Source organism: Eutrigla gurnardus, assembly GCF_963514095.1.
Source record: "Eutrigla gurnardus genome assembly, chromosome: 4".
NCBI lineage: Eukaryota > Metazoa > Chordata > Actinopteri > Perciformes > Triglidae > Eutrigla > Eutrigla gurnardus.
Genome location: NC_139918.1, coordinates 11,739,189 through 11,764,554, shown reverse-complemented (window position 1 = coordinate 11,764,554; position 25,366 = coordinate 11,739,189). Strand labels below are relative to the sequence as shown.

At 43.2% G+C, this 25,366-nt stretch overlaps 2 pseudogenes across 2 annotated transcripts; both read right to left on the bottom strand.

Annotated features, from left to right (window-relative positions):
* Positions 1–3,965: 3,965 nt before the first annotated feature.
* On the bottom strand, positions 3,966–9,148 carry LOC311012426 (annotated as a pseudogene). Its single transcript has 2 exons — positions 7,547–9,148; positions 3,966–5,603 (listed from the first exon to the last, which is right to left on the bottom strand). The product of its transcript is annotated as an uncharacterized misc_RNA (transcript).
* Positions 9,149–10,998: 1,850 nt separating this feature from the next.
* Positions 10,999–20,710, bottom strand: LOC311012425 (annotated as a pseudogene). Its single transcript has 3 exons — positions 19,774–20,710; positions 15,292–16,232; positions 10,999–12,642 (listed from the first exon to the last, which is right to left on the bottom strand). The product of its transcript is annotated as an uncharacterized misc_RNA (transcript).
* Between the last annotated feature and the right edge of the window lie 4,656 nt (positions 20,711–25,366).

The following is a 25,366-nucleotide window of genomic DNA, read 5'->3' as shown; positions in this document are numbered from 1 at the left end:
GCGAGAAGTGGAGTTGGGTAATTGCTAATACAGGACCACGGGATTGGGGATACAACCCAAATTCTAACTTGAAAAACCGACTGAAAATTATCAAGATATTTGCAAAACAAAATATTTGCAAAACAAACAAGACTCCTAAACGCACTGATAACGGAACATATGTGTTGGGAGCATGGGGGAGTGGAATAAACAAGGTTGGGATATTCCATATAATAGTGTCCCCAAGCCCGAGAGATCAGACAACATCTGTAACAGCCACACCAACCAAACCGACTTCGATGAAAAATAATCCTGTAAAATATATAGACATAAGAAATATGAAGGAAACGTATGCCCTAGAAACAGGATTCACAGACTCAAATGTATGGCTACAACGGATCGTTCACACAGCCCGAAACAGCAAGTTATCCTCTTCCAATTGTCTAGCATGTGCAGCAGCCAGGCCGGGGTTAGGCACAGTGCCTTTTCCCCTTAATCCAGATAATGATCCAAAAGGTTTTCGTTGCATGCTAGAATTATACAAATCAGAGAGTGCTACAAACTGCACCACTTTGAAACTTCTGTTCCCTCCAGTGTCATCACAGATTAAACCACCTTGGTTTACGCCATACACCGGGAATTATACCTGCTTGACACGAAACAGAGGTACTGTGTCAGTAGGAGTATTGACAACCTGTAAAACCATCATTGATGTAATTAAGGGCGAGAGCAATGTCACTGATGACATAGTGAATGATCAAACCATGGCCAGAGCTGATGTATGGTGGTTCTGTGGAGGTAAGATACTCAGAGCAAAATTACCAACTGATTGGAAGGGAACTTGTGCTATGGTACAATTATTAATGCCGACATATATTTTACCATATGACACAATGGCATTAGAAAAAGTGGCGATACATAATTTACGAACAAAAAGAAATGCACCAGCAGGATCTTTTGACAGCAGAGTTTATATAGATGCAATTGGTGTTCCTCGAGGTGTTCCTGATGAGTTTAAAGCCAGAAATCAGGTTGCTGCAGGATTTGAATCACTCCTGGCTTGGTGGGTAACCGTTAATAAGAATGTGGATTGGATAAATTACGTCTATTATAACCAACAAAGATTTTTAAATTACACTAAGGAAGTAATTGGGGGCATACATCAACAGTTAGATAAGACTAGTTTAATGGCATGGCAGAATAGGATGGCGTTAGATATGTTGTTGGCTGAAAAAGGAGGAGTATGTAAAATGTTTGGAGATATGTGTTGTACGTTTATTCCTAACAATACAGCACCTGATGGCAGCATCACTAAGGCGTTGAATGGATTGACCTCCCTATCTGCAGAGTTAGCTGAAAACTCTGGTTTTGAAGATCCTCTGACAGGATGGCTCCAGGACATTTTTGGAAAATGGGCAGGTTCTATAAAAACTATGATGTTATCTGTAACCGTAATGATTACCATTCTAATCGTTTGTGGATGTTGTTGTATCCCCTGTTTGAGAGGACTGTTACAGAGACTCATTGACACCGCTGTGACTAAAACAACTATGCTGTATGAAAGGATCCCCACCACCGATGATCACCGAGGGGACTATGAGAATGCAGCAAGAAAATGTTACTTCTGATCTGACAGATGATGATTTATATGGTAACCTCTTTGATGAGGATAAGGACACTACGGACTAAGAGATAATTGCTGTTATATGTTTATTCTACTGATTATGATGAGACTACAGAAAATCTAACTGAAGTTGTAGTTTTCTGAATTGGCCGACTAGAGCCACTTAGGAGAAAAATATTCACAGCATTTGTACATATTGAAGGTGACCCCATTTCTTTTGTTCTTTTTACGTGCAAGGGATAGTTTAACTAGGTAGGGATAGGTCCGTAGCCAAGCCCGATAGGTTGACTAGCTTGGCGAGGACATTTATGTTTTGTTTTTGGGGGCAACAATGTAATCAAAATGCTTTTGAATTTATGCTTATTTTTATATAATTTCTGTGCCTTGTTAAATGGAGTACCTGTGGGTGGTTGCCGGGGCAGCGGGACCGTGAGAGAGTTTCCCTTTCTAGAAGGATAATGGATAATAAGAATGTTTTGAACTGCCTGATAGGGTTTTCGCTCTCACACTTCACAAAATGTATGTTATGATTATGCTTAGAATCAGCATAAACAGGAGGGATATGATATGGAAATGTTGTACTTCTTGATGAGAGGCATCTGAACTGAAGACTTACACATGAGAAGGTTTGGTGAATGTAAATGTGTCCTGTGACCTGTGACGTGTGGCCTGTGGCCATTTGTGTGTGTTTTGCAACCCATGGGTGTTTTGCGACATGGGTGTTTTGCGACATGGGTGTGGTTTATGACCCAGGTGGGGTTTGCGACCCATGCAAGGTTTAGATAAACATCGGAGTTTATGACTTCCATCCCTGTGAACTGAGTGAAAACACACCCACAAGAAGATGGATAAATATCATGTTCGTCTCACAACATTTTGAGTCTACACTTTGCAACAGACCAGCATGTTGTTCTGTGAATTCTCCTCTTGATCAAGATTAAATCCCTGTTTGGACCTTGAGCTGACTCCGATCTCCTTCCTCCAGTTCTATACCAACGGGTAATTATTTTAACAGTGATGTTTACACATTTACATTTCAGATCAAATAATGAAGTGTGCTTTCTGTTGATTAGTTGTGAAACGAGAGGATGCTATGAATGAAATGACATCACAAGTAAAGTGTATCAATACTACAGATCGATGGATTCAGTCAACAAAAGAAGCAGATCTGGTTCCTTGAGTCCTTCTGGATTGGGGTCTGCTGTTTGCTGCTGAGCAGGTAAAGTCCAGTGGTTTCTCATGACCGGCCAGTTACCTCCCTCTCCAGGATGGACAAAGTCCTCCTTGGTGTCAACACTGTCCCATTTTCTTTCAAAATGCACAATTCCTTCAGGTCGTTGTCCAGGTGCAAGTGGTGAGTGGAGTTTAGGTTTGCAGTCGCTGATCAATGTGAGCCTCTTTGAGACAAAAGCAGAGTCGTCTACTGACAACAACTCACTTTCTGGTCACCTCCTTTGAAATGTAACGATGTTTGTTCGGACAATCAAGTGATAATTATGTATGGAAAATACATGCATACAATGAGTCACAACAACAATCAATGGAAGTGAGTGTGAAAAACCCAGTAGGCCTAATCCACTGGGAAAATTCTCCCACGACCACCGAGGCAACTCCAGCCAATCAAGAGGGATCAATTGCTCAGTTTGCATTCATGTCATCAACATGCAGGCAGCAGTCTCTACTATCCATATCAGAACAAATTTGCCATTTTCAAAGACAATATTCTGTATTCTGATGTTTGACAGAAGTTTTGAAAATTCCTATTTTTTTCTGGTTTGTGTCAGGAGGCATGTTTGATCCTCAGTGGGAAATTATATGTAATCCATAAATCAAATAAAATGTGATGCTTTACATTCAAAGTGAATGTGAAACATGATGCAAATCCAGATTGTGTCCCATCATGGCCAAGGATTAAAATACTTGTTTTATGGCTTTCTTTGAGTTTACAAAATTGCCTTTTTTGACATAAGGATTTCAGTGTCTGTGGTTTGATTGTAGTCTTGGGAAATATTGTTTCACTTCAACCAGTCTGACTAAATGAGGTTATCGCTAACTACACATTGTGTACTTAATGTGATTCATTATATCTAAATTAAACAAAAACCCCTTCATGAACAAAAATGGGAAAAAATGTGTGCGAAAATATTGAGCTTTCAGAAATTTATTGCAGTTTCAATTTCAAAATACCAATATTGTAGTTTACAGTACCAATATAACTTTTTTTTTTAATCATGAACATGATCAACTGTCATGTTTGACTACTGATCTCAGAGCAGTGAAGAACCAACAATCCGCAGCAAACATGGAGACACAATGGGTTGAAGAGTTAAAAGACTGAATTCAACTGTTAACTGACTTCTGTCTATTTGAGTTTACAGAGCACAACAGATTCCCCGTAACAGAAATCTAAAGAAAATCCAGCATGGAGAGGCTCAGTGAACCTGGTCTGGACTCTGTGGAGGAGAGTCATGGTCTTGGAGACCCTATAGAAGGACAGTATACCTGCTCCGTGATCCAGGTACACTCCTACTTTGGAGGACGGAGGACCTGAGACGCGAGTTAGGACTGTGTTGTGAATGAGTTCATATCTCTTATTGTCACTTGCTAATGCCCAAGATTTATCACTGTATCCAAACCCAACTTCTTGCAGGTTACCTTTTCTGATGTTACTCTTGTATGCGACTGCTATAGAAATTAACCCCCCAGTGTTCTCCACCTCCCAGTAACAGCGTCCAGTCAGACTCTCTCTACTCAGGACCTGATTCCAATCTTGGAATCTGTCTCTGTGATTACGAACGGTCTGTCCTGGTACCGTCATTGTTACTTTCCTGTTCCCCTCAGATAATATCAAGTCTCTGTGTGCCGTGTTTGGATCCAGTGTGAGTGCACATGAATATTTTAAGAATTCAGCTCTGGTCCTGGGCTCTGGTTGCGGCAGTGAAACAACCACATCAGTCCCTTTAGCTAAGACCTTCATCCATTTCTCTGTCAGAACATGCAGGTCATCTCTGACCGCTGACACAGCCGCTGTCACGTCCTCAAAGTTGCGCAGAGGACGGGTGTTGATGCTGGATGAGTGTGTGGACTCACCGAGTGGTGACAGCGACGGGTAGTCGTGTAGAAACTGGTTGTGATCCTCTGTGTGTGAGAGCTTCTCCAGCTCAGCGTCTTTCCTCTTCAGCTCACTGATCTCCTGCTCCAGCTTCTCCTGAAGCTCTGTGACTCGACTCAATTCAGTTTCCTGCCGGGATCTGACCTGCTGCTTCACGTCAGAGCGTCTTTTCTCCATGAGACGGATCAGCTCAGTGAACATCACCTCACTGTCCTCCACTGCTTTATCAGCAGAGTGGTTGATAGCATCCACCTCCTGTTGGAGCAGCTTCACATCTTTGTCTCTGTTCTGGATTCTCTGCTGGATGTTTAGTCGACTCACATCCAACTCTCTCTGCCTCTCAGTCCTTTCTGCTGCAGCTGAGACTGTGTCGTGGCCTTTGTGTTCCTCCACAGTGCAGAGATAACAGATAGACTGCTGATCAGTACGGCAGAACATCTTCATCACCTCGTCATGACGAGAGCACACGTTCTCCTGGAGCTTGTTGGAGGGCTCCACCAGCTGATGTTTCTTGAATGCTGGTGATTCATAATGAGGCTGGAGGTGTTTCTCACAGTAAGAGGCCAGACACACCAGACAGGACTTGAGGGCTTTCAGTTTCCTCCCAGTGCAGAAATCACAGGCCACATCTTCAGGTCCAGCATAGCAGAGACCAGCAGGAGCAGCTTGGAGTCCAGTCTTCTTCAGCTCCTCCATCAAAACTGCCAACATGGTGTTTTTCAGCAGGACGGGCCTCGGTGTAAAGGCCTGACTACACTGAGGGCAGCTGTGGATCTCCTTCTTATCCCAGTAGGTTTCAATACACTTCATGCAGTAGCTGTGTCCACAGGGAATAGTCACCGGGTCCTTCAGTAGATCCAAACAGATGCAACAAGAGAAGGTTTCCTGGTCCAGGTTGAGTCTTTTGTGTTCCATTTCTCCTCTCAGTGAACAAAGAGTTTCTCTGAACAAAGTCAGCAGCAGCTCTGACCAACAGGCAGAGACGAGCTGTTTTTATAGCAGGAGATGGAGGGAGGGGTTACCAAGGTTTCTGGTATTCAGAACTTGATTGGACCGCAGCAGAGTGGGGGCGGGCCCTTTGAGGTCATTGGTCGGTCGGTTGGAGCGTCCCCATTGGCTCGTTCAAAGAGAGAAAGAGCTCCAAATCCAAATGGAGATAAGTGCCTATTGTGGTGTAATTAAGTTTATGGGGAAAATGTGACAAAATTACTCCTGCTATGTATTGAAATGGCTGAATGGATTTCTTTATTAGCTGTTCTCCTTTTGATTCTCACTGATTAGAGGTTTTATTTTAGTGTGCAACATAATATCAGTCATGTTTCATAGAAGTGTTGAGGTTGGTTTTGGACTTTTTCTCATGTTTCCATCTCCTGAAGTTCAGGTTGACCACATTTGAAGATTTTATGTCAGGTGATGTTTAAACATTTACATTTCAGATCAAATAATGAAGTGTGCTTTCTGTTGATTAGTTGTGAAACGAGAGGATGCTATGAATGAAATGACATCACAAGTAAAGTGTATCAATACTACAGATCGATGGATTCAGTCACCAAAAGAAGCAGATCTGGTTCCTTGAGTCCTTCTGGATTGGGGTCTGCTGTTTGCTGCTGAGCAGGTAAAGTCCAGTGGTTTCTCATGACCGGCCAGTTACCTCCCTCTCCAGGATGGACAAAGTCCTCCTTGGTGTCAACACTGTCCCATTTTCTTTCAAAAAGCACAATTCCTTCAGGTCGTTGTCCAGGTGCAAGTGGTGAGTGGAGTTTAGGTTTGCAGTCGCTGATCAATGTGAGCCTCTTTGAGACAAAAGCAGAGTCGTCTACTGACAACAACTCACTTTCTGGTCACCTCCTTTGAAATGTAACGATGTTTGTTCGGACAATCAAGTGATAATTATGTATGAAAAATACATGCATACAATGAGTCACAACAACAATCAATGGAAGTGAGTGTGAAAAACCCAGTAGGCCTAATCCACTGGGAAAATTCTCCCACGACCACAGAGACAACTCCAGCCAATCAAGAGGGATCAATTGCTCAGTTTGCATTCATGTCATCAACATGCAGGCAGCAGTCTCTACTATCCATATCGGAACAAATTTGCCATTTTCAAAGACTTTTGCTTGTCACAGTGACCTGTTATTCTGAAGTTTGACAGAAGTTTTGAAAATTCCTATTTTTTTCTGGTTTGTGTCAGGAGGCATGTTTGATCCTCAGTGGGAAATTATATGTAATCCATAAATCAAATAAAATGTGATGCCTTACATTCAAAGTGAATGTGAAACATGATGCAAATCCAGATTGTGTCCCATCATGGCCAAGGAATAAAAATACTTGTTTTATGGCTTATCTTTGAGTTTACAAAATTGCCTTTTTTGACATAAGGATTTCAGTGTCTGTGGTTTGATTGTAGTCTTGGGAAATATTGTTTTACTTCAACCAGTCTGACTAAATGAGGTTATCGCTAACTACACATTGTGTACTTAATGTGATTCATTATATCTAAATTAAACAAAAACCCCTTCATGAACAAAAATGGGAAAAAATGTGTGCGAAAATATTGAGCTTTCAGAAATTTATTGCAGTTTCAATTTCAAAATACCAATATTGTAGTTTACAGTACCAATATAACTTTTTTTTTATCATGAACATGATCAACTGTCATGTTTGACAGCTGATCTCAGAGCAGTGAAGAACCAACAATCCGCAGCAAACATGGAGACACAATGGGTTGAAGAGTTAAAAGACTGAATTCAACTGACTTCTGTCTATTTGAGTTTACAGAGCACAACAGATTCCCCGTAACAGAAATCTAAAGAAAATCCACCATGGAGAGGCTCAGTGAACCTGGTCTGGACTCTGTGGAGGAGAGCCATGGTCTTGGAGACCCTATAGAAGGACAGTATACCTGCTCCGTGATCCAGGTACACTCCTACTTTGGAGGACGGAGGACCTGAGACGCGAGTTAGGACTTTGTTGTGAATGAGTTCATATCTCTTATTGTCACTTGCTAATGCCCAAGATTTATCACTGTATCCAAACCCAACTTCTTGCAGGTTACCTTTTCTGATGTTACTCTTGTATGCGACTGCTATAGAAATTAACCCCCCAGTGTTCTCCACCTCCCAGTAACAGCGTCCAGTCAGACTCTCTCTACTCAGGACCTGATTCCAATCTTGGAATCTGTCTCTGTGATTACGAACGGTCTGTCCTGGTACCGTCATTGTTACTTTCCTGTTCCCCTCAGATAATATCAAGTCTCTGTGTGCCGTGTTTGGATCCAGTGTGAGTGCACATGAATATTTTAAGAATTCAGCTCTGGTCCTGGGCTCTGGTTGCGGCAGTGAAACAACCACATCAGTCCCTTTAGCCAAGACCTTCATCCATTTCTCTGTCAGAACATCATGCAGGTCATCTCTGACCGCTGACACAGCCGCTGTCACGTCCTCAAAGTTGCGCAGAGGACGGGTGTTGATGCTGGATGAGTGTGTGGACTCACTGAGTGGTGACAGCGACGGGTAGTCGTGTAGAAACTGGTTGTGATCCTCTGTGTGTGAGAGCTTCTCCAGCTCAGCGTCTTTCCTCTTCAGCTCACTGATCTCCTGCTCCAGCTTCTCCTGAAGCTATGTGACTCGACTCACTTCAGTTTCCTGCCGGGATCTGACCTGCTGCTTCACGTCAGAGCGTCTTTTCTCCATGAGACGGATCAGCTCAGTGAACATCACCTCACTGTCCTCCACTGCTTTATCAGCAGAGTGGTTGATAGCCTCCACCTCCTGTTGGAGCAGCTTCACATCTTTGTCTCTGTCCTGGATTCTCTGCTGGATGTTTAGTCGACTCACATCCAACTCTCTCTGCCTCTCAGTCCTTTCTGCTGCAGCTGAGACTGTGTCGTGGCCTTTGTGTTCCTCCACAGCGCAGAGATAACAGATAGACTGCTGATCAGTACGGCAGAACATCTTCATCACCTCATCATGACGAGAGCACACGTTCTCCTGGAGCTTGTTGGAGGGCTCCACCAGCTGATGTTTCTTGAATGCTGGTGATTCATAATGAGGCTGGAGGTGTTTCTCACAGTAAGAGGCCAGACACACCAGACAGGACTTGAGGGCTTTCAGTTTCCTCCCAGTGCAGAAATCACAGGCCACATCTTCAGGTCCAGCATAGCAGAGACCAGCAGGAGCAGCTTGGAGTCCAGTCTTCTTCAGCTCCTCCATCAAAACTGCCAACATGGTGTTTTTCAGCAGGACGGGCCTCGGTGTAAAGGCCTGACTACACTGAGGGCAGCTGTGGATCTCCTTCTTATCCCAGTAGGTTTCAATACACTTCATGCAGTAGCTGTGTCCACAGGGAATAGTCACCGGGTCCTTCAGTAGATCCAAACAGATGCAACAAGAGAAGGTTTCCTGGTCCAGGTTGAGTCTTTTGTGTTCCATTTCTCCTCTCAGTGAACAAAGAGTTTCTCTGAACAAAGTCAGCAGCAGCTCTGACCAACAGGCAGAGACGAGCTGTTTTTATAGCAGGAGATGGAGGGAGGGGTTACCAAGGTTTCTGGTATTCAGAACTTGATTGGACCGCAGCAGAGTGGGGGCGGGCCCTTTGAGGTCATTGGTCGGTCGGTTGGAGCGTCCCCATTGGCTCGTTCAAAGAGAGAAAGAGCTCCAAATCCAAATGGACATAAGTGCCTATTGTGGTGTAATTAAGTTTATGGGGAAAATGTGACAAAATTACTCCTGCTATGTATTGAAATGGCTGAATGGATTTCTTTATTAGCTGTTCTCCTTTTGATTCTCACTGATTAGAGGTTTTATTTTAGTGTGCAACATAATATCAGTCATGTTTCATAGAAGTGTTGAGGTTGGTTTTGGACTTTTTCTCATGTTTCCATCTCCTGAAGTTCAGGTTGACCACATTTGAAGATTTTATGTCAGGTGATGTTTAAACATTTACATTTCAGATCAAATAATGAAGTGTGCTTTCTGTTGATTAGTTGTGAAACGAGAGGATGCTATGAATGAAATGACATCACAAGTAAAGTGTATCAATACTACAGATCGATGGATTCAGTCACCAAAAGAAGTAGATCTGGTTCTTTGAGTCCTTCTGGATTGGGGTCTGCTGTTTGCTGCTGAGCAGGTAAAGTCCAGTGGTTTCTCATGACCGGCCAGTTACCTCCCTCTCCAGGATGGACAAAGTCCTCCTTGGTGTCAACACTGTCCCATTTTCTTTCAAAATGCACAATTCCTTCAGGTCGTTGTCCAGGTGCAAGTGGTGAGTGGAGTTTAGGTTTGCAGTCGCTGATCAATGTGAGCCTCTTTGAGACAAAAGCAGAGTCGTCTACTGACAACAACTCACTTTCTGGTCACCTCCTTTGAAATGTAACGATGTTTGTTCGGACAATCAAGTGATAATTATGTATGAAAAATACATGCATACAATGAGTCACAACAACAATCAATGGAAGTGAGTGTGAAAAACCCAGTAGGCCTAATCCACTGGGAAAATTCTCCCACGACCACAGAGACAACTCCAGCCAATCAAGAGGGATCAATTGCTCAGTTTGCATTCATGTCATCAACATGCAGGCAGCAGTCTCTACTATCCATATCGGAACAAATTTGCCATTTTCAAAGACTTTTGCTTGTCACAGTGACCTGTTATTCTGAAGTTTGACAGAAGTTTTGAAAATTCCTATTTTTTTCTGGTTTGTGTCAGGAGGCATGTTTGATCCTCAGTGGGAAATTATATGTAATCCATAAATCAAATAAAATGTGATGCCTTACATTCAAAGTGAATGTGAAACATGATGCAAATCCAGATTGTGTCCCATCATGGCCAAGGAATAAAAATACTTGTTTTATGGCTTATCTTTGAGTTTACAAAATTGCCTTTTTTGACATAAGGATTTCAGTGTCTGTGGTTTGATTGTAGTCTTGGGAAATATTGTTTTACTTCAACCAGTCTGACTAAATGAGGTTATCGCTAACTACACATTGTGTACTTAATGTGATTCATTATATCTAAATTAAACAAAAACCCCTTCATGAACAAAAATGGGAAAAAATGTGTGCGAAAATATTGAGCTTTCAGAAATTTATTGCAGTTTCAATTTCAAAATACCAATATTGTAGTTTACAGTACCAATATAACTTTTTTTTTATCATGAACATGATCAACTGTCATGTTTGACAGCTGATCTCAGAGCAGTGAAGAACCAACAATCCGCAGCAAACATGGAGACACAATGGGTTGAAGAGTTAAAAGACTGAATTCAACTGACTTCTGTCTATTTGAGTTTACAGAGCACAACAGATTCCCCGTAACAGAAATCTAAAGAAAATCCACCATGGAGAGGCTCAGTGAACCTGGTCTGGACTCTGTGGAGGAGAGCCATGGTCTTGGAGACCCTATAGAAGGACAGTATACCTGCTCCGTGATCCAGGTACACTCCTACTTTGGAGGACGGAGGACCTGAGACGCGAGTTAGGACTTTGTTGTGAATGAGTTCATATCTCTTATTGTCACTTGCTAATGCCCAAGATTTATCACTGTATCCAAACCCAACTTCTTGCAGGTTACCTTTTCTGATGTTACTCTTGTATGCGACTGCTATAGAAATTAACCCCCCAGTGTTCTCCACCTCCCAGTAACAGCGTCCAGTCAGACTCTCTCTACTCAGGACCTGATTCCAATCTTGGAATCTGTCTCTGTGATTACGAACGGTCTGTCCTGGTACCGTCATTGTTACTTTCCTGTTCCCCTCAGATAATATCAAGTCTCTGTGTGCCGTGTTTGGATCCAGTGTGAGTGCACATGAATATTTTAAGAATTCAGCTCTGGTCCTGGGCTCTGGTTGCGGCAGTGAAACAACCACATCAGTCCCTTTAGCCAAGACCTTCATCCATTTCTCTGTCAGAACATCATGCAGGTCATCTCTGACCGCTGACACAGCCGCTGTCACGTCCTCAAAGTTGCGCAGAGGACGGGTGTTGATGCTGGATGAGTGTGTGGACTCACTGAGTGGTGACAGCGACGGGTAGTCGTGTAGAAACTGGTTGTGATCCTCTGTGTGTGAGAGCTTCTCCAGCTCAGCGTCTTTCCTCTTCAGCTCACTGATCTCCTGCTCCAGCTTCTCCTGAAGCTCTGTGACTCGACTCACTTCAGTTTCCTGCCGGGATCTGACCTGCTGCTTCACGTCAGAGCGTCTTTTCTCCATGAGACGGATCAGCTCAGTGAACATCACCTCACTGTCCTCCACTGCTTTATCAGCAGAGTGGTTGATAGCCTCCACCTCCTGTTGGAGCAGCTTCACATCTTTGTCTCTGTCCTGGATTCTCTGCTGGATGTTTAGTCGACTCACATCCAACTCTCTCTGCCTCTCAGTCCTTTCTGCTGCAGCTGAGACTGTGTCGTGGCCTTTGTGTTCCTCCACAGCGCAGAGATAACAGATAGACTGCTGATCAGTACGGCAGAACATCTTCATCACCTCATCATGACGAGAGCACACGTTCTCCTGGAGCTTGTTGGAGGGCTCCACCAGCTGATGTTTCTTGAATGCTGGTGATTCATAATGAGGCTGGAGGTGTTTCTCACAGTAAGAGGCCAGACACACCAGACAGGACTTGAGGGCTTTCAGTTTCCTCCCAGTGCAGAAATCACAGGCCACATCTTCAGGTCCAGCATAGCAGAGACCAGCAGAAGCAGCTTGGAGTCCAGTCTTCTTCAGCTCCTCCACCAAAACTGCCAACATGGTGTTTTTCAGCAGGACAGGCCTCGGTGTAAAGGTCTGCCTACACTGAGGGCAGCTGTGGATCTCCTTCTTATCCCAGTAGGTTTCAATACACTTCATGCAGTAGCTGTTTCCACAGGGAATAGTCACCGGGTCCTTCAGTAGATCCAAACAGATGCAACAAGAGAAGGTTTCCTGGTCCAGTTTGAGTCTTTTGTGTTCCATTTCTCCTCTCAGTGAACAAAGAGTTTCTCTGAACAAAGTCAGCAGCAGCTCTGACCAACAGGTCAAGACGAGCTGTTTTATAGCAGGAGATGGAGGGAGGGGTTACCAAGGTTTCTGTTATTCAGAACTTGATTGGACCGCAGCAGAGTGGGGGCGGGCCCTTTGAGGTCATTGGTCGGTCGGTTGGAGCGTCCCCATTGGCTCGTTCAAAGAGAGAAAGAGCTCCAAATCCAAATGGACATAAGTGCCTATTGTGGTGTAATTAAGTTTATGGGGAAAATGTGACAAAATGACTCCTGCTATGTATTGAAATGGCTGAATGGATTTCTTTATTAGCTGTTGTCCTTTTGATTCTCACTGATTAGAGGTTTTATTTTAGTGTGCAACATAATATCAGTCATGTTTCATAGAAGTGTTGAGGTTGGTTTTGGACTTTTTCTCATGTTTCCATCTCCTGAAGTTCAGGTTGACCACATTTGAAGATTTTATGTCAGGTGATGTTTACACATTTACATTTCAGATCAAATAATGAAGTGTGCTTTCTGTTGATTAGTTGTGAAACGAGAGGATGCTATGAATGAAATTACATCACAAGTAAAGTGTATCAATACTACAGATCGATGGATTCAGTCACCAAAAGAAGCAGATCTGGTTCCTTGAGTCCTTCTGGATTGGGGTCTGCTGTTTGCTGCTGAGCAGGTAAAGTCCAGTGGTTTCTCATGACCGGCCAGTTAACCTCCCTCTCCAGGATGGACAAAGTCCTCCTTGGTGTCAACACTGTCCCATTTTCTTTCAAAATGCACAATTCCTTCAGGTCGTTGTCCAGGTGCAAGTGGTGAGTGGAGTTTAGGTTTGCAGTCGCTGATCAATGTGAGCCTCTTTGAGACAAAAGCAGAGTCGTCTACTGACAACAACTCACTTTCTGGTCACCTCCTTTGAAATGTAACGATGTTTGTTCGGACAATCAAGTGATAATTATGTATGAAAAATACATGCATACAATGAGTCACAACAACAATCAATGGAAGTGAGTGTGAAAAACCCAGTAGGCCTAATCCACTGGGGAAATTCTCCCACAACCACCGAGGCAACTCCAGCCAATCAAGAGGGATCAATTGCTCAGTTTGCATTCATGTCATCAACATGCAGGCAGCAGTCTCTACTATCCATATCAGAACAATTTTGCCATTTTCAAAGACTTTTGCTTGTCACAGTGACCTGTTATTCTGAAGTTTGACAGAAGTTTTGAAAATTCCTATTTTTTTCTGGTTTGTGTCAGGAGGCATGTTTGATCCTCAGTGGGAAATGATATGTAATCCATAAATCAAATAAAATGTGATGCCTTACATTCAAAGTGAATGTGAAACATGATGCAAATCCAGATTGTGTCCCATCATGGCCAAGGAATAAAAATACTTGTTTTATGGCTTTCTTTGAGTTTACAAAATTGCCTTTTTTGACATAAGGATTTCAGTGTCTGTGGTTTGATTGTAGTCTTGGGAAATATTGTTTTACTTCAACCAGTCTGACTAAATGAGGTTATCGCTAACTACACATTGTGTACTTAATGTGATTCATTATATCTAAATTAAACAAAAACCCCTTCATGAACAAAAATGTGTGCGAAAATATTGAGCTTTCAGAAATTTATTGCAGTTTCAATTTCAAAATACCAATATTGTAGTTTCCAGTACCAATATAACTTTTTTTTAAAATCATGAACATGATCAACTGTCATGTTTGACAGCTGATCTCAGAGCAGTGAAGAACCAACAATCTGCAGCAAACATGGAGACACAATGGGTTGAAGAGTTAAAAGACTGAATTCAACTGTTAACTGACTTCTGTCTATTTGAGTTTACAGAGCACAACAGATTCCCCGTAACAGAAATCTAAAGAAAATCCAGCATGGAGAGGCTCAGTGAACCTGGTCTGGACTCTGTGGAGGAGAGTCATGGTCTTGGAGACCCTATAGAAGGACAGTATACCTGCTCCGTGATCCAGGTACACTCCTACTTTGGAGGACGGAGGACCTGAGACGCGAGTTAGGACTTTGTTGTGAATGAGTTCATATCTCTTATTGTCACTTGCTAATGCCCAAGATTTATCACTGTATCCAAACCCAACTTCTTGCAGGTTACCTTTTCTGATGTTACTCTTGTATGCGACTGCTATAGAAATTAACCCCCCAGTGTTCTCCACCTCCCAGTAACAGCGTCCAGTCAGACTCTCTCTACTCAGGACCTGATTCCAATCTTGGAATCTGTCTCTGTGATTACGAACGGTCTGTCCTGGTACCGTCATTGTTACTTTCCTCTTCCCCTCAGATAATATCAAGTCTCTGTGTGCCGTGTTTGGATCCAGTGTGAGTGCACATGAATATTTTAAGAATTCAGCTCTGGTCCTGGGCTCTGGTTGCGGCAGTGAAACAACCACACCAGTCCCTTTAGCTAAGACCTTCATCCATTTCTCTGTCAGAACATCATGCAGGTCATCTCTGACCGCTGACACAGCCGCTGTCACGTCCTCAAAGTTGCGCAGAGGACGGGTGTTGATGCTGGATGAGTGTGTGGACTCACCGAGTGGTGACAGCGACGGGTAGTCGTGTAGAAACTGGTTGTGATCCTCTGTGTGTGAGAGCTTCTCCAGCTCAGCGTCTTTCCTCTTCAGCTCACTGATCTCCTGCTCCAGCTTCTCCTGAAGCTCTGTGACTCGACTCACTTCAGTTTCCTGCCAGGATCTGACCTGCTGCTTCACGTCAGAGCGTCTTTTCTCCATGAGACGGATCAGCTCTGTGAACATCACCTCACTGTCCTCCACTGCTTTATCAGCAGAGTGGTTGATAGCCTCCACCTCCTGTTGGAGCAGCTTCACATCTTTGTCTCTGTCCTGGATTCTCTGCTGGATGTTTAGTCGACTCACATCCAACTCTCTCTGCCTCTCAGTCCTTTCTGCTGCAGCTGAGACTGTGTCGTGGCCTTTGTGTTCCTCCACAGCGCAGAGATAACAGATAGACTGCTGATCAGTACGGCAGAACATCTTCATCACCTCATCATGACGAGAGCACACGTTCTCCTGGAGCTTGTTGGAGGGCTCCACCAGCTGATGTTTCTTGAATGCTGGTGATTCATAATGAGGCTGGAGGTGTTTCTCACAGTAAGAGGCCAGACACACCAGACAGGACTTGAGGGCTTTCAGTTTCCTCCCAGTGCAGAAATCACAGGCCACCTCTTCAGGTCCAGCATAGCAGAGACCAGCAGAAGCAGCTTGGAGTCCAGTCTTCTACAGCTCCTCCACCAAAACTGCCAACATGGTGTTTTTCAGCAGGACAGGCCTCGGTGTAAAGGTCTGCCTACACTGAGGGCAGCTGTGGATCTCCTTCTTATCCCAGTAGGTTTCAATACACTTCATGCAGTAGCTGTTTCCACAGGGAATAGTCACCGGGTCCTTCAGTAGATCCAAACAGATGCAACAAGACAAGGTTTCCTGGTCCAGTTTGAGTCTTTTGTGTTCCATTTCTCCTCTCAGTGAACAAAGAGTTTCTCTGAACAAAGTCAGCAGCAGCTCTGACCAACAGGTCAAGACGAGCTGTTTTATAGCAGGAGATGGAGGGAGGGGTTACCAAGGTTTCTGGTATTCAGAACTTGATTGGACCGCAGCAGAGTGGGGGCGGGCCCTTTGAGGTCATTGGTCGGTCGGTTGGAGCGTCCCCATTGGCTCGTTCAAAGAGAGAAAGAGCTCCAAATCCAAATGGACATAAGTGCCTATTGTGGTGTAATTAAGTTTATGGGGAAAATGTGACAAAATGACTCCTGCTATGTATTGAAATGGCTGAATGGATTTCTTTATTAGCTGTTGTCCTTTTGATTCTCACTGATTAGAGGTTTTATTTTAGTGTGCAACATAATATCAGTCATGTTTCATAGAAGTGTTGAGGTTGGTTTTGGACTTTTTCTCATGTTTCCATCTCCTGAAGTTCAGGTTGACCACATTTGAAGATTTTATGTCAGGTGATGTTTACACATTTACATTTCAGATCAAATAATGAAGTGTGCTTTCTGTTGATTAGTTGTGAAACGAGAGGATGCTATGAATGAAATGACATCACAAGTAAAGTGTATCAATACTACAGATCGATGGATTCAGTCAACAAAAGAAGCAGATCTGGTTCCTTGAGTCCTTCTGGATTGGGGTCTGCTGTTTGCTGCTGAGCAGGTAAAGTCCAGTGGTTTCTCATGACCAGCCAGTTACCTCCCTCTCCAGGATGGACAAAGTCCTCCTTGGTGTCAACACTGTCCCATTTTCTTTCAAAATGCACAATTCCTTCAGGTCGTTGTCCAGGTGCAAGTGGTGAGTGGAGTTTAGGTTTGCAGTCGCTGATCAATGTGAGCCTCTTTGAGACAAAAGCAGAGTCGTCTACTGACAACAACTCACTTTCTGGTCACCTCCTTTGAAATGTAACAATGTTTGTTCGGACAATCAAGTGATAATTATGTATGAAAAATACATGCATACAATGAGTCACAACAACAATCAATGGAAGTGAGTGTGAAAAACCCAGTAGGCCTAATCCACTGGGAAAATTCTCCCACGACCACCGAGGCAACTCCAGCCAATCAAGAGGGATCAATTGCTCAGTTTGCATTCATGTCATCAACATGCAGGCAGCAGTCTCTACTATCCATATCAGAACAAATTTGCCATTTTCAAAGACTTTTGCTTGTCACAGTGACCTGTTATTCTGAAGTTTGACAGAAGTTTTGAAAATTCCTATTTTTTTCTGGTTTGTGTCAGGAGGCATGTTTGATCCTCAGTGGGAAATGATATGTAATCCATAAATCAAATAAAATGTGATGCCTTACATTCAAAGTGAATGTGAAACATGATGCAAATCCAGATTGTGTCCCATCATGGCCAAGGAATAAAAATACTTGTTTTATGGCTTATCTTTGAGTTTACAAAATTGCCTTTTTTGACATAAGGATTTCAGTGTCTGTGGTTTGATTGTAGTCTTGGGAAATATTGTTTTACTTCAACCAGTCTGACTAAATGAGGTTATCGCTAACTACACATTGTGTACTTAATGTGATTCATTATATCTAAATTAAACAAAAACCCCTTCATGAACAAAAATGGGAAAAAATGTGTGCGAAAATATTGAGCTTTCAGAAATTTATTGCAGTTTCAATTTCAAAATACCAATATTGTAGTTTACAGTACCAATATAACTTTTTTTTTAAATCATGAACATGATCAACTGTCATGTTTGACAGCTGATCTCAGAGCAGTGAAGAACCAACAATCTGCAGCAAACATGGAGACACAATGGGTTGAAGAGTTAAAAGACTGAATTCAACTGTTAACTGACTTCGGTCTATTTGAGTTTACAGAGCACAACAGATTCCCCGTAACAGAAATCTAAAGAAAATCCAGCATGGAGAGGCTCAGTGAACCTGGTCTGGACTCTGTGGAGGAGAGTCATGGTCTTGGAGACCCTATAGAAGGACAGTATACCTGCTCCGTGATCCAGGTACACTCCTACTTTGGAGGACGGAGGACCTGAGACGCGAGTTAGGACTTTGTTGTGAATGAGTTCATATCTCTTATTGTCACTTGCTAATGCCCAAGATTTATCACTGTATCCAAACCCAACTTCTTGCAGGTTACCTTTTCTGATGTTACTCTTGTATGCGACTGCTATAGAAATTAACCCCCCAGTGTTCTCCACCTCCCAGTAACAGCGTCCAGTCAGACTCTCTCTACTCAGGACCTGATTCCAATCTTGGAATCTGTCTCTGTGATTACGAACGGTCTGTCCTGGTACCGTCATTGTTACTTTCCTCTTCCCCTCAGATAATATCAAGTCTCTGTGTGCCGTGTTTGGATCCAGTGTGAGTGCACATGAATATTTTAAGAATTCAGCTCTGGTCCTGCACTGCAAAAATGGAATTTCAAGAAAGTAAAAAAAGCCTTGTATCAAGAAAATAAGTCTTATTTTTTGTCCAAAAAGAATATTAATCTTGTCAAGCAAGTTTTGCATTAGAAAAAATATCTAATTTTAAGAAAGTATGCCTTACTTTTTCTTGATAAGATATTCCAGCTAATTTTGAGCTAGAATGAACCAGAAAAAGAGTATAAAAATGTTTTACGATCAAACCCAGCGGGGCACCAAGATTATTTGCCTTATTTTAAGAGTAAGACCATTTGCACAACATCTCAATTCAAGAATGCCATGAAACAAGGACAAAAGTTTTTATTATTAATATTTTCATTTTCATTACAGGACAGTTGCTTGGTGAGATTGAAAACCATATGGGATATTATGCTGCAAACCAGCTGCAACATGATGTTTAGTTGCTATGCTGCTACAATAACTGATGTATTATTATTTTGATAGTGAGGTTCAAATCAAAACTGGCTTTTCAATCTGTTTGATTATGATGGATCTGGAATGCAGAAGTGCCCTTTTTTTTGGATGTTGAATTGAGCAATGCAAAGTTAATAAAAAAAAAAATTAACTGAGAAAGTTTCAAGTCAAGTATCTTGATTTAAGACATCACTTTTATATTTGTTATGCTGTTTTAAGAAATTATGTCTTATTTTAACTACTTTTATGCTAATTATCAATCCCAGATTAAGGTGTAATTTCTTAAATTAGTAAAGAGACTTAAATTCTAATTTTGAGTAATTTAATCTTGAATTAGTGTTTTTTTCATTGCTTGTTTTAGAAGAATTTGGATTAGTTTAAGATTTTCTGTCTAGTTTAAAGTCTCATTTTAGTCTTTCGGAGCTAAGAAATTTGGGCTTATTTTAAGAATTGCTTGTCAAGCAAAAAAAGCTTACCCCATTGGCAGATTTTTTTGCTTGATACAAGATAATTTGATTGAATATGAGAATATTTTACTTCTTTCTAGAAGGGCTGTTTTTGCAGTGTGGGCTCTGGTTGCGGCAGTGAAACAACCACATCAGTCCCTTTAGCTAAGACCTTCATCCATTTCTCTGTCAGAACATCATGCAGGTCATCTCTGACCGCTGACACAGCCGCTGTCACGTCCTCAAAGTTGCGCAGAGGACGGGTGTTGATGCTGGATGAGTGTGTGGACTCACCGAGTGGTGACAGCGACGGGTAGTCGTGTAGAAACTGGTTGTGATCCTCTGTGTGTGAGAGCTTCTCCAGCTCAGCGTCTTTCCTCTTCAGCTCACTGATCTCCTGCTCCAGCTTCTCCTGAAGCTCTGTGACTCGACTCAATTCAGTTTCCTGCCGGGATCTGACCTGCTGCTTCACGTCAGAGCGTCTTTTCTCCATGAGACGGATCAGCTCTGTGAACATCACCTCACTGTCCTCCACTGCTTTATCAGCAGAGTGGTTGATAGCCTCCACCTCCTGTTGGAGCAGCTTCACATCTTTGTCTCTGTCCTGGATTCTCTGCTGGATGTTTAGTCGACTCACATCCAACTCTCTCTGCCTCTCAGTCCTTTCTGCTGCAGCTGAGACTGTGTCGTGGCCTTTGTGTTCCTCCACAGCGCAGAGATAACAGATAGACTGCTGATCAGTACGGCAGAACATCTTCATCACCTCATCATGACGAGAGCACACGTTCTCCTGGAGCTTGTTGGAGGGCTCCACCAGCTGATGTTTCTTGAATGCTGGTGATTCATAATGAGGCTGGAGGTGTTTCTCACAGTAAGAGGCCAGACACACCAGACAGGACTTGAGGGCTTTCAGTTTCCTCCCAGTGCAGAAATCACAGGCCACATCTTCAGGTCCAGCATAGCAGAGACCAGCAGGAGCAGCTTGGAGTCCAGTCTTCTTCAGCTCCTCCACCAAAACTGCCAACATGGTGTTTTTCAGCAGGACAGGCCTCGGTGTAAAGGTCTGCCTACACTGAGGGCAGCTGTGGATCTCCTTCTTATCCCAGTAGGTTTCAATACACTTCATGCAGTAGCTGTTTCCACAGGGAATAGTCACCGGGTCCTTCAGTAGATCCAAACAGATGCAACAAGAGAAGGTTTCCTGGTCCAGTTTGAGTCTTTTGTGTTCCATTTCTCCTCTCAGTGAACAAAGAGTTTCTCTGAACAAAGTCAGCAGCAGCTCTGACCAACAGGCTAAGGCTAAAGAGTCATGATCCTGGAGGGATAGCTCAGGGCTTGTGCCCTTTTCTACCCATAATTTTTGATGTCAGGAGGGGGGCGGAGAGGTGGGAGGAGGCAAAGGACTCGTGAGGTTTTAACACATGAAGACCAAGGCACAAATAAACAAATAAAAATAACAATAAACCAAACACCGTGTGTGCATATTATTTACATTACTGTGTGTGTGTGTGTGTGTGTGTGTGTGTGTGTATGTTTGCATGTGGTGTGATGTTAGGAGAAGTGATCTACAAATTCATTAATTCAGTTCTGGGAGCTTTGGGGGGTCTGTAAGTGGGGGTCTTTGGCCAGCTGCAGCATGAATGACATGGGGGTATAAACTATGGTGTGTGCTTCCTGTATGGTTTTCTGGAGTGAAGGGTTGTTTATTGCTGTTCTCATGTATTTCCGTGCTATGACTTGGTGTCTCTTTCTGACAGTCTGAATGCCAGTTATGGTGTGGATGTAATGGTTGCTGATGTAGAATGGGAGTCTGTGAGCCAGTTTCAGTGCTTTGTTTTGAATGACTTGTAGTCGTTGTAGCTGGTTGTCGGAGAGGGTGATCCAGGCGGGGACGGAGTATTCAAAGAGTGGTCTGATGTATGCCAGGTAAACTTTAATGACTGTTGATGGTGATGCGCCATGTTTTCCACAGAGGCCTTTGAGGTGGTTGAGTCTGTTGTTTGCTTTTTGTTCCAGGTTATTGATGTGTTTGGTCCAGGTCATATTGTTTTGGAATATTACCCCGAGGAACGTTGCGTCTTTGCTGGTATTGATTTGGTGATTGTTGAGTGACAAGTTGATGTTGTTGGTCTGCAGGTGTGGGTTTTTGGTGAAGAGGATGCATTGGGTCTTGACAGGGTTCAGTTTGATTCTCCACATGTTTGTCCAGGTTTCTATTTCAGCGATGCATGTTTGGAGTTTCTTGGCTGCTAGGTGTGGGCGTTTTGAGCTGGACCAGTAACAGAGGTCATCTGCAAACTGTGAGACTTTGGCTATGGTGGCTGTGGGGTAGTAGATGTCAGAAATGTATATGAGGAATAATAGTGGGCTCAAAACTGCACCCTGTGGAACTCCTGCTTGGGGGGTGAAAGATGTTGAGATTGTGGAAGCAACTTTCACTTTGATTTGACGGTTATCCAGAAAGCTTGAAATGATGGATTGGGTGGGTTGTGGCAGTTTGAGGTTGGTGTCCAGTAGTCTGTATTTGAGTCCGTTGTGCCATACTTTGTCGAATGCTTTTTCAATGTCGAAGAATATTGCCAGGGTTATTTCTTTTTTGTTGAAGTTTCTGTGGATGTCTTCTGATAGTCTGAGAATGTTGTCTGTGGTTGCTCTCCCTTTCCTGAAACCGGCTTGGTGAATTCCCAGGAGGCCCATTGAGTCGATGTGGTTGGTGAGACGTGAGGTGAGGATTCTTTCAAATAATTTCCCTATGTGGCTGAGAAGGCTTATGGGGCGGTAACTTGTGGTGTTGTGTGGATCTTTTCCGGGTTTATGAATCATGATGACTAATGCAACTTTCCATGGTGAGGGGAAATGACCAGTGGAGAGGCAGGTGGAGAAGAGTTGTCCAAGGTGCTGAAGGTAGGTGGCTGGTGCTTGTTTTATTAGTGTGGTGTCGACATTATCTTCTCCTGGTGCTTTGTTTTTCATTTTCTTTAGGTGCAGTTGTATTTCCGGCATGGTGACTGGTTTTGTGAGGGGTTGGTGCTCTGTAGTGAAGTTGGCAGTGTTTGTCTGTTTTATGTTGTGTTTTGCTATTTCATTATCAACCAGATCTTTCCACTCATTGTCAAAATGGGGGTCTGTTGGACAAGAGTGAATGTTTTCCAGGTGTTTTCGGAAGAGTGTGGCCTTTTCGGTGTTGTTATTGATTATTGTTCCTGATGATTTGAGTGGTGGTGTGTTATTGGTCTCTGGGTCTCCGTTTAGGTTGTTTATTTTTTGCCAGAATGTCCGGGGGTTTGTGTCTTGGTCGAGTTTTCTGTAGAATGTGTTCCATGTTCTCTGTCGGTGGAGGGTGAGTTGTGTTTTGATAGTGCTTTGCAGTCTATTTAGTTCAGTTTTGATGTGGGGTGACCTGAACCTGATGAAATCTCGTCGCAGCTTCCTTTTCTGCCTGATGAGTTGGAGGAGGTGAGCAGGTAATGTCTGTTTCGGTGGTTTTGCAGATTGTAGGGATATGGTTTCCTCTCTGGCTTGGGTGAGAATTTGACTTAGAAGTGATGCTTGTTGGTCCAGGTGTTGAGGGGTGGTGATGAGAGTGATGTTCTTCAGTTTGTCTTCAATGTTTGATCTGTATTTTTCCCAGTCTGCTGTTTTGTAGTTGTGTTTGTTCTTGTTGGAGGCTTGTAGCTGAAAAGAGAATGTGGTGAGGACAGGTAGGTGGTCGCTGGAGAGGTGGCTGGTGGTGGAGAACTCATGGAGTTTGGAAGCCAGGTCCGGGGAGCATATAATGAGGTCCAGGATATCCGAGTTGCCAGTTGATGGAGATATGTAAGTGGGTTCATTTGTATTGATGATTATTAAGTTGGTGTCAGTGAGGATCTGTTTGAGTATTCTGCCACTTGTGTTTGTTTTATTACAGTAGAAATCAACGTGTTTGGCATTGAAGTCTCCCATGATGAGGGTGTGGCTGGAGGTGGATACAGCTTGTAACAGGTTTGCAGAGGGTTTTATTCCCGGGGGACAATAGATGCTGATGACTGTGATGGAGTGATTTAAGTGCGTTTTCATTTTTATTGCAACATATTCGTTTCCGTTGAGTTCTTCTGATGTGAGACCAAAATCCATTTCACTGTATTCAATGTTTTTCTTGATTAAGATGGCTACTCCTCCATGTCCTGTCTGTCGCTCTTTTCTGATGATAAAGTATCCGGGAATATTGATCCGTGATTTGGTTGATAAAAGTGTTTCGTTTATGGAAGCTACAGAGATGTTTTTGTCATTTAGCAGTTGGATTAGTTCTTCTTTATTTCCTCTCATTCCCCTGATGTTTAGATGTAAAAAGGTGCAGAGTGTCATGATGAGAATTATGGTGGAAAAACCGGTGTGGTGTTCTTGGTGGGAGGGTTTTGTTCATGAACTGTAGTTTGTGTGTTTCCTGATGCTTTTGATGACTTCTTCAATTTTAGTGTCGTCCATGGCCAGTTTTTTCAGGTCATCTCGGAGATGAACAAGATGAGTGCTGTCTCTGGGATGCAGGCTGGAGGGGTTGGTTGATTTTCCAGGGGGTGGTGGCTTATTGGCAAGTGGAGTCATGTTTAACAGGTAGATTGGGCAGGCCTTGGAGGCGGCAGAATGTTCGCCTGCACAGATAGCACACTTGGCTTCATGTTTTTCCTTGGTGCAGGTTTTGTGGTGGTGATTTTCTCCGCATCTCAGGCAGACAACCGGGTTATTGCAGTTGATGGATATGTGATTGAACTGTTGACATTTGAAACATTGTTTGATGGTGGGTGGGGGCCGTGCCTTCTCCACTCGATACTGAAATAGGTCCATTTAGAATCCTTCGTGTAGAAGGCCGGCAGCTTGGTCTGGGTTGGTGAGGTGGATTTTGAGGAAAGTGGTTGGCTGCTGAGTATTTCTACTTATGATTCTGTGTAGTCTGGTGATTTGGATGCCTTGTTTTTCCAGTTCTTCTTTCACTTGTGCTTCTGTGATGTTGGTGTTGATGCCTTTGATGACCAGTAGTTTTACAAGGGTGTCAGATGTTTTAGTGCCTTGTTTGCGTGCTAGTCTGCAGGTGAAGTGTGCGCCGTTGAAGGCTCCTTCAGGCCATGGTGACAGAAGACTGTTCAGGGAGGGGATATCCTTAGGGAAGATGAGGAGATTGCCATTTCGCATGTGGACCAGTTTTTGAAGTTGGATTTGTGGCTTGTGTTTTTGTATTTCTTTGCTAATGGATAAGTTGGTTGTAAAGGAGATGTCTAGGGTTTTGTAGTTTTCTATTACAACCGGTGTAAGGTGATGGTTTTCTGCAGACTCTATTCTTGCTCTTTTTCTGGTGCCTGTATTGAATGTTTGATATTTATGTATATTTGCGTTGACAACGTCCGAGAAGCTGGCAGAAAGTGGTGGGAGGGGGGTGAGTGGGTCCTGTCCATCCAGTATGATCTGTTCCATTGTAGCAAGGGTGGATTTCATCTGTGTGATGGCGCTGTTGAGCGAGGTGGACTGGGTGAATTTGCTGAGTTCATAGTAGAGGTGGTTGATTTGGGCAAAGATGTTCTTGATTATGAGATGGTCGATTTTCTCTGTAGTTGGAGGAGCTGGTGTCTCAGCAGAGGTGGATGGGCTTGAGCTGGTTGCCATGGTTACTTGTTTATCAGCTCTGGGGGGTTTGGTTAATTTCAGTGTGTTTTCTTTTTCTTCAATGGCCAGTCTGGATTCTGGTGATGCAATGGGGTCCATAGTTTGTAATTGTTGCAGAGTGTTTGTGATGAAGCTGCGTACTGCTGGGTCACTTGAGGGAGCAGGATTCCTTTTCTCCGTTGCTGATTTCTGTGTTTTGTGGCTGGGGGCTTTTTTCTTTAAAGATTTATCATTTGCTCCGAAAGCTGTTGCC